We start from the raw sequence: 17,201 nt of genomic DNA on the forward strand, positions 1-17,201 counted from the left end.
CACAGAAAACTCTCTGCAAATGCGTGTTCAGTGTTTATGAAAAAGACACGTGTTCTCCTGACTGCACCGGCTCTGCACTGAGATCAATGGTGTCAGCATTCATTTGTTGTGCAGAAATTGCCGTAGGTGTGTGAGGTGTTCGGGAGATGTAGCAGCACCAGTGAGAGGCTTGGCCAAGATTCACTCCAACAGCCTGTTTTCTTTGCATCTCACCTCCTGCAGCCCAGATAACAAAGACTGGAGTCCGGCCCTTGTGAGCACTTTGCCCCACACGTTTCACTTTTGCCCAGATGACAGGCACATTTGACTCTTTCTACTCTGTGATAGGCTGTATGGAGTGTTTTATTTGTGGCCCGGCTAGCTCAGTTGGCAGAGCATGAGACTCTTAATCTCAGGGTCATGGGTTCAAGCCCCATGCTGGGTGCTTCCTTGCTTGCACTAATATTCTCAGCCTACTGAATAGTTTTCACTGTTGCCCCAGCCTCTGGCAGGAAATGTGTTCTTCTCCTTGGCTCTAGTACAAACACAGACAGTTCAAGGAGGAGTTGTGTAGACATTCTGCAGCCCTCTACTTTGAAGTAGTGGGGTCTGCCATGGCAGGAATCAGCTCTTAAAGCTGCAAGGACCTGGAAACCCTCAATCAGGAAGCTGAGACCATGCAGGCAGCAGCCATATCATGAGGTGCTCCTCCAGAGACCAGATGTCAGCCAGCCCCCTGAGTGCTTCCAGGGCTCCCCCACCAGGCCATCCCATGGCTCTCAGGCCTCCAGCCATTGGAAGAGGAAGTGGGGCCCGTCCTGCACTGAGTCTGAGCTCTGTGACCCCTGGAGTGAGGAGGAGGTGCTCCACGTAATGGGAAGCAAGCAATGGAGTGCAGAAGTGTTCAACCAGCTGGCCAAGGGCCTGACCACTTGGGGTCACCCTTCCTGCCCACCTCACCATATCAGGCGTAAGGTCAAGGAGTTGCAGCAGGGTTATGCCCGGGTGCAGGACTCAGCCATCTGGTCTGGGGGTTGTCCCCACCACTTGCCCCTATTACCAGGAGCTCAAAGCCATCCTGGGCCCCAGGGACACCTCCTCTCCCCTGGTCTTCCTTGACACCATGGCCGAGGAGCCCCAGCAGGATGTGAAGCCTGAGTCGGGACCAGAGCCCAGCTCCAAACCCCCAGGGCCAGAGCAGGGACCATCCGCCCCACCATCCAAGTGATCCAGCGAGGAGGTTGAGCTTGTGCTGGACGTCCCCTCCTACAGCTCCAGCCAGACATCTGCCCAATGGTCATTCCCAGACCATGGCGATGGACTGTCAGGCACGTACCCCACAGGGCACACACTCCCAGGGCATGACCCCCCCACATGCTAGGGCCCGGGCACACCGCAGCCCATGGATAAGGCTACGGCCACCAGCACCCTCACCCTCGGAAAGTCCCATGTGCCCCCTGTCTCCCCCCATGTAAATAGTGAGTGTATATAGTTATCCCCCCATTGTACATAGTTAGTTCTGATGGTGTTTGTTATGTTCCATGCTCAGAGGCGAGAATTTAGGTTGTTTAAGGAGGAATCATTTTCATTTTTCACAACCCCCGCATGTGCTATGTGTGAGCGGGTGGTGGGGGTAGTGTGTGGGCGATGGGGGCAGTGAGTGAGTGGTGGGGGGGGTGGTATGCTGGTGGCGGTGGGAATGTGCAGGGGAGGCCTGGATGGTGCTCACTTGATCCCCCAATCAAAGTACTCCCATAGGGCCTCCCAGAAATGGACCCATTCTTTGGGGGCATGAAGGCTACGGGCAGCAGCCCAGCTCACCTGTCCTCCTTTGGGCACCCGGAGGTGCAGCTGCTGGTACTGACACATCCATGGGATGGCTCTAATGCCACAGAGCACCTCAGCACAGCTTAAGAAATAGGGAGGACCATGACTACATGTGGCCAGATGACTCCCATAAAGAGCCTCCCCCGCTCCCCCCGCCCCGGCCTGGCTTCTCCCCTCCACCAAACCCACCCCCAAAGCAGCAGGCATGCTGAGGCCAGCATCACATGGTGGTACAAAACTGGGCAATCCCCAAGTGGGGCCTCTTAACTGTGGGGCTCCTTTTAGCTGTGGGACAGGAGCTGTGGCCCAAAGACGCATTCCCCAGCTGCTGAGAAGCACAGAAGAACTCCAGTCTTGTCCAGGGTGGCACAGTCGAATGGAGACCTGCCTCAGGGCCTGTAGCTGGTGCTGTGGAAGAATCTATTGCAGTCGGGACAGAGAAACATTCATTCCCCTCTGGCAAGTATCTGCTCTTTTCCCAGCTGTGCACTGCCCAGCCCAGGAGCTGGGAGGGACCAGAGCCCCTGATTCAGCCTTGGGAACAGGACTTTCCTTAGAGACAGCTGCCCATGTCACTGGGTGCAGCTCAGCCAGGGGTGCCCCCACCTTGCCACGCTGTCTGGCTAGGGCACTGAACCCCTGCACCCTGGCGACAGGGGACTGAGGTGAGTGTAGCGCTGTTGTTCTGACACTGGAGATGGGCTGGGCCCTGTCAGGCAAATGAAATCATCCCACCTCACCCCCCCCCACCTGTGGCAGCCAGACCTCAGCTCGGTCTCACAGAGTTGGCCTGTGCTTGGAGTCTGCCCAGCACAGGAGCTGGGGGGCAGCCGGCTCAGCCGTTGTAGAAGTAGCATCACACAAGAGGACTGGAACTCAACAAAGCTCAGCAGGTTGGTGCCTATAAAGGTTCAAGGAAGATGGGATTCAAACCCTGCAGAGCACAATGGATTAGCCGTCCATCCCCTTCACCACTCGGCCGCCTCACCCAACGTGCCTGGAACTTTTTCATATGTCCCAACTTCAGCCCTGCCAGGAAGTCTGGCCGGGGACACGGGATGGGCAGGTTTGGCCCAACAGGGCTCCGCTCACTCCTGTCCCCTGCAGTGCTGCTTCCTGGGGCGAGCAGGGCCCTGTGGTGCCCTGGCCTGGGAGCAGCACAGCCCGGCCATGACCATTCTCTACTCTGGGGCTGGGCCCTGCCCCAGCTCTGTGCATGTGTCCCTGCTGGGTGGGTACAGACCAGGGCCATGGGCAGGGTCTGCAGCCTTTGTGTCTCCTCCTGACATGCTCTGCTCCTTTCCAGCTGCTCTGTTAGCACAGCAGCTCCGGCTTTATTGCCCCCTTCTGTGCCAGGCCTGTCTGTGAGGTAGGGAGCTGATGGGAGGCAGGTTCAGGAGCAGGCTGTGGCTGGGAGGGAACACGTGGGATAGGGCAGGGGCACTTGCCTGGCACAGCTTCTGTTGGAGGAGGGGCAAAGATAGTTCTGTGGTTCCCAGCCAGTGAAATCAGTGAGGGAAAACCCTTCAAGTACGTGCCAGGAGAGAGCTTCTGTGCAACAGCAGCAATGCATCTGCTGGGCTCCCCTCCTGGACAACAGGGTCTGGTTCAACTTCTTCTGTCACATGGGTGTTGGGCTTGTCAGAGAGAGAGGCTGCAGCAGAAAGAGATGAGCCCTCAGGGGCATAAGAGAGAGTGAGACAAACAGAGACACTCGTGCTTCTGCCTGGCTTTGACCCAGGGACCTTTTGTGTGTTAGGCAAACGTGATAACCACTACACTACAGAAGCTCAACTTGCCCAGTAGGTGTATCTTGCCCTCCCCTAAATTGCATCCTCAAGCCACTGCTTCCCCTCCATATGTGGATGGGGGACCTAAGAGAAACTGAGGGGAGTCCTTTACTGGCTCAGCTGCTGGAGGAGAGGGAAGCAGCTGCACTCACAACTGGGACTTTCAATAGCAGCTCTTCCAGAATTGAGGTCCCAAGTGGTTATGCAAATGAGACATGCAATATTTAAGTCTGCACCTCATTTGCATTTCTTATTGGCCACATTTCCATGCCACTTCCAAAAGGGCTGGGCAGTGGAGCCACAGCCTCCCTGTGTAGATGCTCCACAGGACTTTTTGAAAGAGCTGCGGCTTTTTTGAAAAAAACTCTCCAGTGCAGACATAGCTGTGGGGAAAATGTAGAAGAGCAGAGCCAGGCTCCAGCCTGAACATTTGCAACAGCTTATAACAAAGAAATGTGTGTGTGCATAACAGAAGACTAGAATTTCTTTAACAACTACAGAACATACAAATGTTTAATAAGTCTTATTTGCATGGCCATTTCGAAGTTTGGGGCACGTGTAGACACGGCCCAAGAGGGGAGTTGCCAGGTGGTCTAATCCAAGTGCCTGGGCTCTTTGCAGGGGTAACTGGGTGGGGTGCGGTGGCCTGGGATGTGCAGGGGTTTAGAGGAGATGTTCTGGGGCTGCCTTGTAGTTTTAAATGCTACCAGTGTGACTCAAACCTTCGTGCTCTTCTGCTCTTATAAACTATTCCGTCTGGGGAAAACACCGAGTGGGACAAGTCCCTAAGCTGAAACCATGATGGTATCTCCAGGGGAATGGGAAGGAAACTCTTTCTCCTTTAGGAACACAGATGAAAGACTGACCCAGCCCACTCTTTCAGAAGGGCTACGTCTACACTGAGAGAAATCTTTGAAATAGCCTGGCAAATGGCCATTCAGAAGAATACGAATGAGGCACTGAAATGCATATTCAGCGCCTCATTTGCATGCCTCCAGATGCAGCGCTTTGAAATTTCCTCGTTTCGCTCCTGCGTGGCTCGTCCAGACAGGGATCCTTTTTGAAAGGACCCCACCAACTTTGAAATCCCATTATAACATAGGAAAAAATCTGGGAAGTGAATCAGCAGTCCAAGTGATTTCCAAAGACCTGCTGCTATTATGAACCAGGGCACATGCTCCTTGGGGGCACCCAACCACGTTGCCCCATCTGAATTCTGACAGGTCTGGGGGCCTTGTTCTGGAGTCTGGCCCTTCTCACCTTTAAACCTGTTAAATATTGTTCCATTATTTCAGCAGCAGCATGGCGGAGCTGCAGGAGTCGGTGCCTGTATTGGTGGCATTTAAATGCCTGGGGGGCATATAATAACCACAAGTAAGATGATCAGCATTCATTCCAGTGCACCACACAGGCTCTGCCTGCCAGCACCTCCTTGTCAAAAGTGACTTGACTTAAACCCTTGTCCTCCGAGGGGTGCATACATGCAGCAGTCCCATTCCAGAGACCACAACAGCCCAGCAGTTGCCTTTGGTTTTGTCCAGAAGGATCCCTTGTTTGCTACTGTCCTGTTGGCTGGTTAGCACACTTGGTTTGCAGGTGGTTCTAACACTACTCAAGCCATGTGTTCAAGGGCCCAGTGTACTGGCAGACAACACTTGGGTGTGTGTGGTTTCACCTTTGCCTTTCTTCCCCCAAATCACCTGAATTTGGGGTTTTTGGTCTGGGGTGGAATAGCAGCTGACAAGTCTGTGGGTTTGCTGGTGGGAGATCTGGCTGGCCAGTGGGGGTGGAAGAGTGGTTGTTGGGATTTCCCTTAGAAAGGAGGAAATCCCAGCCTGGGGTTGTAAGTAGCCTGGGTTTTGAGCAAAGGTAGCCTGGGCTGGTTTCTCTACATGTGCCCATGGCTCCTGTCCTATTACACACCATCCCTGCTTTCTCTGACACTGTTGAATGCTCCTGAGAAGAACGTTGTCAGCCTGTGCATGGTGTCTAGGTGGCAGCATCCTGCTCCTTTCTTCTCTTTGTCTTCCTCAGCAAGGGGAGGAAAACGAAGAGCCCACTTGCACCGGACATGAAGTAAACAACTGAGGAGAGCTTGCTGAAGACTCCCTATTGACTCACTGAGTGCGGGAGCCAAATGGTGGGAGGGAGCTGATGACCTCACATCTGCAGGGCAGGTTAACTACATGTCCCTGAGCTCAGCCCATGCTGGAGGCAGCTGGGCAGCTTAAGCAGAACACAGTGTCAGATGGGAGTAGATACGTGTTATTGGGGAAGGGATCCTGAGCGCTGCATCCCAGCCATGTGCTTTGTCCATGGTCCTGACTTCCTCACAAATCCAGCCTCCAGGTCAGAGCTGTTCCCGTTCCTTCCAGGGGGAGGGGAGATGCTCAAGGTGCTCTCTTGTGCCATTGCACCTGGCTGAGCACAGAGATCCCCAAATCCCCTCAATGCTGGGAGCCAGGTTGCTGTTTGAATTCTGTATTGCCAATGACATTGTCTCATTATTGTCCAGTATCCATAATAACAAAACACTGACAAACTCAGAGCTGTGATGACCGAGTGGTTAAGGTGTTGGACTTGAAATCCAATAGGGTTTCTCTGCGCAGGTTCAAATCCTGCTCACAGCGAAGTCTGTGTTTTACCCCCACCCAGGGCAAGACACACTGGTGTGGCACATGCAAGAGGTTGGGTCCCTAATCCTGTTTCACAACGCCTGGCTGTTTCCGGGGAGAAATGCAGCAGTTGTGATGTGGTCAGTGCTCCAGACAGAAGCTGGCTGCTGCTACCTGATGGGAGCAAAGCTCCAGGGAAGTAGGCGTCCCTCCCATGCCCCACTCTGCTCTGCTTCTGCAATGCTGTCCTGCTCTGCTCTGTCTCTGCCCGCACCCTTCTGCTTCATCCCCCAGTGTCTGCTGGTGTCTGCCTCCACCAGTCCCTGCCCCACCTTCTCCCCCGGGGCCACCTCCTGCTCCGCTCACACAGGAAATAGTGGCAAGTGCCTGGCCCATGGCCCGAGTAGCTCCACTGACATCGTAGGGCTGGGGGGAGCCTGAAGTGGGGCAGAGGAACCTCTAGGGGAGAGCCTGACAGCAGTGAGTGGCAGGTGCAAAGTGGACAGAGGGGGTTGTGGGGTGAACAGGGTAAAAGCTGGGATGTGGTTGGCTCAACTGTCTTCAGTGGTGTATTCTGGTCACAATCTTCTCTAGCGATGGGAATCTAAACTGCTGGATGGGGAGGGGTGTGGGCCAGGCCAGTGAGCAACTGAGGCAGGGCAGGCCAGGCCCAGTGAAAAACATTGGGGTAACAAGGAGGTTCACAGCTGACTACATTTTTCAGTCCCACGTAGTGCAGAGCCAGGGTTGGGGGAACGGCAAGTGGGGGAACGTAGCACAGATTTGGAGGACCCCCTCCCCTTTATTGAAACAGCCTGTCCACTCCCATGCCAGGTCAGACAGGCCTTTCCGGGTCTGGCTCGGTGGGATGTGAGAGCAGGAAGGTTTGAGCCACAGCAGTGGCCTCCCTCAGGGCAGCTGAGGTGAACACAACAGCAAGGCCCCTTTGGGTTTGGTCCATGGGAGGGGTGTGTACCAGTGGGGGATACAGGCTGATTTCTGGGAGGTTCCTCTAACGCCGAGACTCCGTCCCCACCACTTACTGATGGGAGCCCAGAGAGTCTCTGCTCATTGCAAAACGGCATAAGAAGCAGAACATCTGCCTGCCGGAAGGGAGGGCTCAGGCGCCTCTTTTCTGTGTGGCCAGTTGGATACAGTGTTGGACTTCGGATGAGGCCATAGATAGTTCAAGTGCCGATATGGTCCTACTCGCTCTATGCAGCCTTTGCCCACAGACTGCAACCTTCTCCTTGGCTGCTCTGAGAAAGGGTCTGGCTCCAACTGGGCTCTGGGAAGCAGTCGCTGGTCAGGCATGAGCCCTGGCTGCTCCCACTGAGCCATGACCTTTCTGGACTTGCCAAAGAAGAGGTGGGGCAGATCAGGTTTGTGTGTGGAGCAGTTTCCCTCTTCCAAATGGCGCCTGTCCTTGTGTGGGAGGGGGCTGATTTAATTGCCCCTTTGCAGCCCTGGGGGTTTCTCTGCTTCTCACTAGAAGGGGAGAAACCTCTTGAGGCCACATCTCCTGCCCCACTGCCAAACTGAGTCCCATAAGCGGGAGCGGTGACAGAGCTGCTGAGGAGCTGCTCTGCTTCCTGCCGTCTCCTGACACTGGGAGCGGACTGTCCGCAGCTGGCCCCATGCTGGTTGAGGGGAGGCTTTCAGTCACTGTGTGGCCTGCCAGAGTCAGGGGAACAGCCTGGCTGGGGGCATCTTTGCCAATCTGGTCGCAGGCTGATCTGTGAGAGGCCTTTGGTCAGTGTTGAGCCTTCCAGGGGGTGGGGAGCAGCCTGGCTGGGGGTGTCTGTGGCTCTCCACGGGCCAGGTATGATGGTGAATCCTTTAACAGTGTGTGACACACGTGATTTTGAGAAAAAGATTGTGCACATGCCTGGGGAGGAGCAGAGCAGTCCCAGAAGGAGGCAGCTTGTAAGCCACGACCTTTAGACAGGCTTACAACTGGGTAGAGCAGGAAAGGGGTAACAAGCCTGCATTGCGGTGGGGAAGGGGAAACTGAGGCACTGCACCTCATGACCTTGGTGGCTAAATGCCAAGCAATATATCCACTCCCAGACACTGCTCCCTGCATTCTGGGGGCTCTTGTTCCCACAGGGGAGTGCACCAGACAGAATGAATCAGTTTCCCAAATATGGCCAGAAAAATCAGATGACTAATCTGAGAGGTGTCAAGCAAAAGGAGTAGCATTGTCCCCTCAGTGGTGTAACAGGGAAGAGTCCGCACCTCCCTCAGCCCCAGTCAATTCCAGGGCCGGGAGGAAACATTTTCTGCAAAACTATCCAGAATTATAGCTTCTGCTCTGCATCCGTCCAGTGGTCTGACCATTGTGGGAGGGCAGCAGCCCACAAGGTTCACCAGCTGCAGCACTCACACCATCCTCTTCAGCCACCAGAGGACAAAGGCCACCTCCGTGTTCTCTCTGACATTGCCCATCCTCGGGCTGGTGGAATTTCCTTTGAGGTGGGATGAATTTCTTAGGGGCAACACCAATGCTGGGGTCATGTGCAGATTTGCATCATGGGTACAGATAAACATCCTTACCTATAAATACATGTTTGGAACAGATCAAAGGTATGGAAGACAAACACATCTAACTGGGGGATAACTCACAAGGTGCAATGCTTCTAACAGTTATTTCATGTGACGTCATATTAAAAAGAATATTAACGCCCCATTTCGGTACCTCTATTTGATCACCCTTTCTTACAGCTCCAGCTGTTAAAGACACCCAGATGGAGCACTCTGAAAATGGCTCTATAAATAAATCACAGACATGGCCATTCAGTGAACCATAAAAATCCATCCCAGAGCCCCAATGGAAACACCTCCTCCCACAGACCACTAACTCTCCACAATCTCCACCGCAGCTGCTCTCAGAAATGAAGTATCTGCCAAAGCACCGCATGCTACAGACCTCTGCAGTTCACAGAGCCACCCGTTACATGGATATCACCTGCCCACGGAGCTCAATGAAGCTGAGTCCAGGGAGTTGACGCAGCCAGTAGAACCTGTTCAAAGGACATCAGGCACTGCAAAGCCACAGGAACCTCCCTGTCCAGAGCAGCCAGGCCACTTAGTCAAGATGCCCCAAGGGCTCACCTTGAGCTGGAAACTGTCATTTTGGCGTTACTAGCAGCATTGTCTGAACAGCTCAGCCAGCCAGCTGGTAGCAACGGGTCTTACAAGTGTCGTCTTAGGAAAGGAGCCGGGGAGCTGCAGGGACATATGGACTCAACAGTGAGGCGGCTGGGGCAGGGCTTTATCTCATACCCTGGGGAATTAGCTCAAAAGGTAGAGCTAATTGCATTGCTTTGCATGCAACAGGCAGTGGGATCGATGCCCACGTTCTCCAGTAAGAATTGCATTCTCCAGCCTTTTCTTCCAATGCAACGTGAGACCAGAGCCCCTTCCTCTGACAACTGGGTTCCCCCCACCAAACCTCTCAATGTGGAGGCAGGATTTGGGGCTGTCTGTGCTTAGCTGTGTGCAAGGGTACAAGAGAGCTCTTTGAACATCTCCTCTCCCACCTGCTGGGAACTCACACACGTTTGCTCTGGAGGCAGTATTTGAAAGAGGAAGTCAGGACCATGGACTACCTCAGGGGAGAGAAAGTGGTGATGCACATGTGAGCCGTGTACCTAATATGGTGATACACTTGGAGCGGGTAGGAGTGAGTTGCATGTGGGTCATTTTGGTGGGCAGGTTTAGTGCTGCATTCGCAGAAATTTCTGGAGTTGGGGTGACAGCTGTGGGGTCTGCTCCTGCGGGCTCTGTGTCTGTGGGTAGGAGAGCAGGCAGGAGAGCAGCTGCTCCAAGGCCATGTGTGCTGGGTGAGCTGGGAGCAGGTCCCTCCAGAGGAAGCACGTTGCAGCAGGTGGTGATGGTGTTACCCCTCTGTCAGGGAACATGGGCCATGTTAATATTGTGCTTAGGGTAGCAGAGAGAGGGGACAGGCAGGGTTTGAGGGGACACCCGGCGGGGGCCTAGCGCAACGGGTGAGGGGCAGCAGGGTCTGAAGCAATTCCTAGCCAAGGCTCAGGGCTGTGGGGAATGGGAGACAGAGCCTGAGGGTGGGTGGATGCCAGGTCATGCATTCATCAGCTAAGCCACAGAGCCCATCGCCATTGCTAAAACCCAGGCACTACTGGGAATGGGACCCAGGCTCCTCTGCTTCTAAGACACGCGCTTCAACCAGCTAATCCACAGACCCTCAAGGACCAGTGGCTCAGTGCTCACTGGTGGCCAATGACTCCCATACAATTTCCTTCATTCTTTCCCTGTCCAGTGTGGAACAGCTTAGTTTCTGTAGACAAACTCCACACCCATCTAGTGCACCATCTACCCATTCTCTGTGGGCTCTGCCTCTCCTGTTTGAACCATTCATAATGTTAAATACCAGGGTCTTGATTTTTCTTTCCTCCTGCATTCTGCAGATATACTCAAATTCCTGTAACTTCCATTGCATAACCTTCTGCAGTAGGTTTTCTTTCAGTTGCTTCTTTATGTAGAATTCCTCGTAGGTGATCTTCAGCATCTATCCCATTATCAGGATCTTTCTATAACAGCTCCTCTCAAATGCCAATATCCTTCTCTTTGAATCTTTCCTTATCACCCATGTCTCACAAACGCACATCATGCTGCTGAATACACACGTGTTCGAGACACTCAGCTTTGCTCCTAAGATAATTGCTTTGTTTCTTCAGTTCTCATCCATTGCCTTCAGACACGCACTTGCTTTCACAATTCAAGTCGCTATTTCCTTCTTACAGCCCAGAGCATATGTTATGTTGCTTCTCACATATGTGATCTTCTCTACTTCGATCCCATCTACACTGATCACCCTTCTAATTTTCTAATCTACATATATCATTGTTTTTGTATAACAATGTTCATAATCCCTCTTTACCACTTCCCTTCCTCATTTAGCACCTGCACCATTCTTGTTTCCTTCTTTTCATCATCTTCAATGAGAACTATATTATCCACAAACCTCAGCTTGTAGATTATCATCCCGAGCAGCTACTCCGTCTACTTTTTCCTCCATCTTGTCAAGATGCATGATGAAGATACTACTTATAACCAAATGCCCATCCCTCCACACATTCTTACCACTGCCTGAGCATTGTTGTTGATACCTGTCAACAACCGATCAGTCTGCTATTCCCTCCCTGTGACTCCAACAGCGCCCAAGTCACTTTCTGATCTATCCTGTCAAATGCCTTTTGAAAATCAACAAAGCTACTGCAGATGCTGGAGTACCTCTCCAGGCGCGAGCCTGGGCAATTTTGTGGGACCCTGGGCTGCCCAGACTCCAGTGTCCCCCTCTCGACTTCACTGACATCATCCAAAGGAGAGGATAACCTCTACGTCTGGTACCAGCTCAGCTGCAGAGACTGCCAGGTCAATGCCAGAAGTTGGCACAGAACTGCCTAAGGACTCCCCTCCGGAGTTTCTGTCTGGGTTTACTCCCTCAGCCTTGCGCCTTACCAGGATAACCCAGAAGGCAGTGGGGCGGGTTGCACAGAAGCTGTCCACAACCTTGAGCTGACAGAACTTGGCTCACACCAAGCATGATAGCTTAAAAAGCCAAGACACTTCCCAGTTCACCAAGGAGCAGGTCATCTCCTCTCTCCGCTTCCAACAGAGAAATTAAAAGGAAGGAAGGAAGGAATTAACCTGTGTTGACTGGGAATTGAACCCAGCTCAACTGCTTGGAAGGCAGCCATGCTAACCACTACACCACCAACACTTCCTTGATGGGCCTGTGCTAAAATCAGGCATATGAATGCAAGAGCATGTGTCTTCAACCCCATGTTCTGTTTTCATATATTGATATTGTAGAAGCTCTATTCTCTATCATTCACAGGGCACCAGGGGGGCTAGATAATCAAATGTGCCAGATAGAAGACTTACCTACCCTGAATGCAAACCCAGCCACACCTCACAGATCAGCTCCGGCTCATGTCCTTCAGTACATTTTCTCTGACTTTTACTGAACAGTCTCCAAGCATATAGAAGAACACTGTCCCACACACAAAGGAAATCTGCCTCCCTGAGTGATGGTCGCTATGTGAGTGGGAGAAGGTAGGTCAGTGGGGAAGATGTGGTGTGCACCTGAGGAGAGAAAGTTTAATCAACACCCATTTGAAAAACTACTCTGGGCTGGGACAGAAAAAGAAGCCTGGGAAAGAAGAGTTTGTCTAACAGGGATCTGAAGATTAGCGATTCAAGCAAGAGTGAAATATGGATGTCAGCCAGTGATAGAGTGTTTGATTTCAGGTAAAGTGATCTTCTTTCTAATCCATGCTCCCCTTTTCAAAGGCAGCCACTTGTATGACAATAGTTGTATCACCTTTCCCAACATGCTCTGGATTTCTATCGTATGGGGATCCTGAAAATGGAAATGAACCCTTAACATTTGTCAGTGCCAATGCAGATAAACCTAGCAAACCCCTCCCTTTGTTGAAATCTGGCTACACAGCGAAACTGACAGTTGAGACTGACATGAGGAATTTTGGGTCTTATTTCCATAAAGAGGTGCTCATTCAGAGTCTATCACATACATCACTTCCAGCAGGAAAGGTCTCTGCACACTTTGTAAATGTGTGTGTCGAGAGGATGTCATTTATTCTGGGAATTCACAGCCAAGGCCTTTAAGTCCTCCCTCAGCTAGATATTCATACACACTTATCACCAAGCTCCCCAGTCTCTGCATTTCTGTTAATTCTCTGCAGGCTGTTTATTATTATTTCTTGTAAAAGAAAAATTAACCCTTTTCACCTTTTGGGGGCTTCTAAGAAATGTTGCCTTACAGCCAGGTGGAGGTGGCAGCAAGACGGGTTGGGCTCAATGTCTAGGGGAGAAGAGTGGTAGAAATGGGGCAGGAAGGAGTGTCCTGAGAGGTGAAACAGCTGGAGGGTGGCATGAAGTGCAGGGTGCCAGCCTGTCAAGAGTCACAGGTGCCCCCAGGAGTAACATTTGGTTGGTCCTGGGGTGTAAAAGCAGTACTCAGGAGTCTGATCTCTGCAATCTGAGTTCAAATCTCAGTGGATGGCTGGTTGGTTGTGTTGTTGCTGTAAATCTTTGTCTCTCCAAAGCTTGGGCTTCTTTATTCACTGGTGCACCTGAGGAAGTTTTTTTTTCCTCCTGCTGGATGACTGAGGCCCACTGGAGCTAGATAGGACTCTGGCTGGGCTGAGTCACCAACATGGCTGCAATAGGTCGAGGCCCTGCAACTTACCAGTCTGTGAAGAGATACCTGAGGAGTGAGGTTGTGTTTTTCACAGCTTCTCCTGATTGCCACACAATTGTTGCCAGTACCTGGAGCTGTCAGGCTATTCCTATTGCACACATGGCATTTAAAGGAAGGACCATCCAGAGCAGGCTAAGAAAGTCAGGGGACAGCAGGTGAGAGGAAGAGTTCCAGGCTAGAGCCCAACTCATCTGTCCCCCTCTGGGCCCTTGGAGCAGGGGCTGCTAGTTCTGACGCCTCCATGGGATGCTCTAATGCTCCAGAGCACCCAAGGCCAGCACAAGAGGAGGGGAGGGCCATGACTGCATTGGCCAGAGGACTTCCCTAAAGATCACAGAGCCTGGCTGTTCCCACCCGCAAAGCAGCATGTGCGCTGCAGCCAGCATCAAAATGGGATAGAAAATCAGCTCTCCCCAAAAGGGGCCTCTTAACTGTGGGGCTCCTTTCAGCTGTGGGGCAGGAGATAAGTCCCAAAGGCTACGTCTACACGTGAAGCCAACATCGAAATAGCTTATTTCGATGTAGCAACATTGAAATAGGCTATTTCGATGAATAACGTCTACACGTCCTCCAGGGCTGGCAACGTCGATGTTCAACTTCAACGTTGCGCGGCACCACATCGAAATAGGCGCTGCGAGGGCACATCTACACGCCAAAGTAGCACACATCGAAATAAGGGTGCCAGGCACAGCTGCAGACAGGGTCACAGGGAGGACTCAACAGCCAGCCGCTCCCTTAAAGGGCCCCTCCCAGACACAGTTGCACTAAACAACACAAGATACACAGAGCTGACAACTGGTTGCAGACCCTGTGCCTGCAGCATGGATCCCCAGCTGCCGCAGCAGCAGCCAGAAGCCCTGGGCTAAGGGCTGCTGCCCACGGTGACCATAGAGCCCCGCAGGGGCTGGAGAGAGAACATCTCTCAACCCCCCAGCTGATGGCCGCCATGGAGGACCCAGCAATTTCGACGTTGCGGGATGCGGATCGTCTACACGGTCCCTACTTCGACGTCGAACGTCGAAGTAGGGCGCTATTCCGATCCCCTCATGAGGTTAGCGACTTCGACGTCTCACCGCCTAACATCGAAGTTAACTTCGAAATAGCGCCCGACGCGTGTAGCCGCGACGGGCGCTATTTCGAAGTTAGTGCCGCTACTTCGAAGTAGCGTGCACGTGTAGACACAGCTCATGTGAATTATGATACAAACCCACAAGTGTGGACTTTGGGTCCTTTCCCTTCCAGTCACTGCATTAATGTCCTCCAAACACCCAGGGGTGTGGGGCTTTCTCTAGCCCTGGGCGCCTTCCAGTGCAGACCAAGTGCCTGTCTGGTGTGCGCTTTGGTGCCACACTCCCAACTGCACCATACAGGAGACCTGTGATCTGCAGGGGCGTCAGATGAGATGATCTCTGCAAAGAGCCTGTGGCACAGAGCAGCCTCTGGTGTTCCCATGTGCAGCCGGCTAGAGCCCCAGAATGTCCCTGAGTGAGTGGGGGTGACACAGGGGTAGCAGCTCAGCCATGCAAAGGGGCTGCCAGGGGCAGGACATGAGCCCTGCTGGCCAGGGGCAGGTGTGGGAGTGACATCACAAGGGCCTTTTACAGCACCTCAGCCGATTGGTTAAAAGAAGTTGGAAGGTGATGACCTCATAGAGAGTCCCTGACACCAGCCATGTGGGACAGGCTGCAGGGCTGGGGCCATCTCAGACACCCCCGGGGCTTCCCCACAGGGAGTCTCCTTCCTCAGCTCTGCCCATGAGGCTGGAGAGGAATCAGGGTGAGGAAAATGAGCATGAGAAGGAGCCTCTTTGTCCCGTTCTCCTTCCCTCTTGACTAACTGCGCTGGACGACCGATGTTCACCTGGGGCAGGTCAGAGCCTGATCCAGCTGATGCTGGGCAAATTGAAGGCAGGGAAAACACTCGGTTAAGGTGCTGCCCTCCCCAGTGGAACTGAAGAGTGAATGAATCAGGGTCATAGAATCATAGAATCATAGAACACTAGGACTGGAAGGGGCCTCGAGAGGCATCAAGTGCAGTTCCCTGCCCCGACGGCAGGACCGACCACTATCTACACCATCCCTGATAGACATCTATCTAATCTGTTCTTAAATATCTCCAGCGAGGGAGATTCCACAACCTCCCTTGGCAACTTATTCCAGTACTTGACCACCCTGACAGTTAGGAACTTTTTCCTAATGTCCAACCTAAACTTCCCTTGCTGCAGCTTAAGTCCATTGCCTCTTGTTCTCTCCTCAGAGGCCAAAAAGAACAAGTTTTCTCCCTCCTCCTTATGACACCCTTTAAGATATCTGAAAACCGCTATCATGTCCCCCCTCAATCTTCTTTTCTCCAAGCTAAACAAGCCCAATTCTTTCAGCCTTTCTTCATAAGTCATGTTCTCCAGACCTTTTATCATTCTAGTTGCTCTTCTCTGGACCTTCTCTAATTTCTCCACATCTTTCTTGAATTGGGGTGCCCAGAACTGGACACAACATTCCAGCTGAGGCCTAACCAGCGCAGAGTAGAGCGGTAGAATGATTTCTCGTGTCTTGTTCACAACACACCAGCAAAGGCATCCCAGAATCATGTTTGCTTTTTTTGCAACAGCGTCACACTGTTGACTCATATTTAACTTGTGATCTACTAGAACCCCTAGGTCCCTTCCTGCTGTACTCCTTCCTAGACAGTCTTTTCCCATTCTGTATGTGTGAAACAGATTATTCCTTCCTAAGTGCAGCACCTTTCATTTATCTTTATTAAACTTCATCCTGTTTACTTCAGACCATTTCTCCATTTTATCTAGATCATTCTGAATTATGACCCTATCCTCCAAGGTAGTTGCAACCCTCCCAGCTTGGTATCATCTGCAAACTTAATAAGCGTACTTTCTATGTCACTATCCAAATCATTAATGAAGATATTGAACAGAACTGGTCCCAAAACAGACCCCTGCGGAACCCCACTTGTTATGCTTTTCCAGCAGGATTGAGCACCATTAACAACTACTCTCTGGGTGTGATTGGCCAGCCAGTTATGCACCCACCTTATTGCAGCCCCATTTAAGTTGGACTTGCCTAGTTTGTTGATAAGAATATTATGCGAGACCGTATCAAATGCTTTACTAAAGTCTAGGTATACCACATCCACTGCTTCTCCCTTATCTACGAGTCTCGTAATCGTCTCAAAAAAAGCTATCAGGTTGGTTTGACATGATTTGTTTTTTACAAAACCATGCTGGCTGTTCCCTATCACTTTACTACCTTCCAAGTGCTTGCAGATGACTTCCTTAACTACCTGCTCCATTACCTTTCCTGGCACAGAAGTTAAGCTGACTGGCCTGTAATTTCCTGAGTTGTTCTTATTCCCCTTTTTGTAGATGGGCACTATATTTGCCCTCTTCCAGTCTTCTGGAATCTCTCCTGTCTCCCATGACTTTCCAAAAATGAGAGCTAACGGCTCAGCTACCTCTTCTATCAGCTCCATGAGGATTCTAGGATGCATTTCATCAGGCCCTGGTGACTTGCAGACATCTAATTTTTCCAAATGGTTTTTAACTTGTTCTTTTTTTATTTCAAAAACTAACTCTACCCCTTTTCCACCAGCATTCACTATGTCAGGCATTCCTTCAGACTTCTCTGTGAAGACCGAAACAAAGAAGTCATTAAGCATCTCTGCCATTTCCAAGTTCCCAGTTACTGTTTCTCCCTTCTCACTGAGCAATGG

General features: G+C 51.9%; 4 non-coding genes across 4 annotated transcripts; 2 read left to right on the plus strand and 2 right to left on the minus strand.

Annotated features, from left to right (window-relative positions):
* Positions 1-351: 351 nt before the first annotated feature.
* On the plus strand, positions 352-424 carry TRNAK-CUU (transfer RNA lysine (anticodon CUU)). The gene has a single exon. It is a non-coding gene; the product is annotated as a tRNA-Lys (tRNA).
* Positions 425-3,523: 3,099 nt separating this feature from the next.
* On the minus strand, positions 3,524-3,596 carry TRNAV-AAC (transfer RNA valine (anticodon AAC)). Its single transcript has one exon. It is a non-coding gene; the product is annotated as a tRNA-Val (tRNA).
* A 2,548-nt stretch (positions 3,597-6,144) lies between these two features.
* Positions 6,145-6,226, plus strand: TRNAS-UGA (transfer RNA serine (anticodon UGA)). Its single transcript has one exon. It is a non-coding gene; the product is annotated as a tRNA-Ser (tRNA).
* Positions 6,227-11,903: 5,677 nt separating this feature from the next.
* Positions 11,904-11,975, minus strand: TRNAG-UCC (transfer RNA glycine (anticodon UCC)). The gene has a single exon. It is a non-coding gene; the product is annotated as a tRNA-Gly (tRNA).
* Between the last annotated feature and the right edge of the window lie 5,226 nt (positions 11,976-17,201).

This window comes from Carettochelys insculpta, unplaced genomic scaffold (genome assembly GCF_033958435.1).
Source record: "Carettochelys insculpta isolate YL-2023 unplaced genomic scaffold, ASM3395843v1 scaffold_0035, whole genome shotgun sequence".
NCBI lineage: Eukaryota > Metazoa > Chordata > Testudines > Carettochelyidae > Carettochelys > Carettochelys insculpta.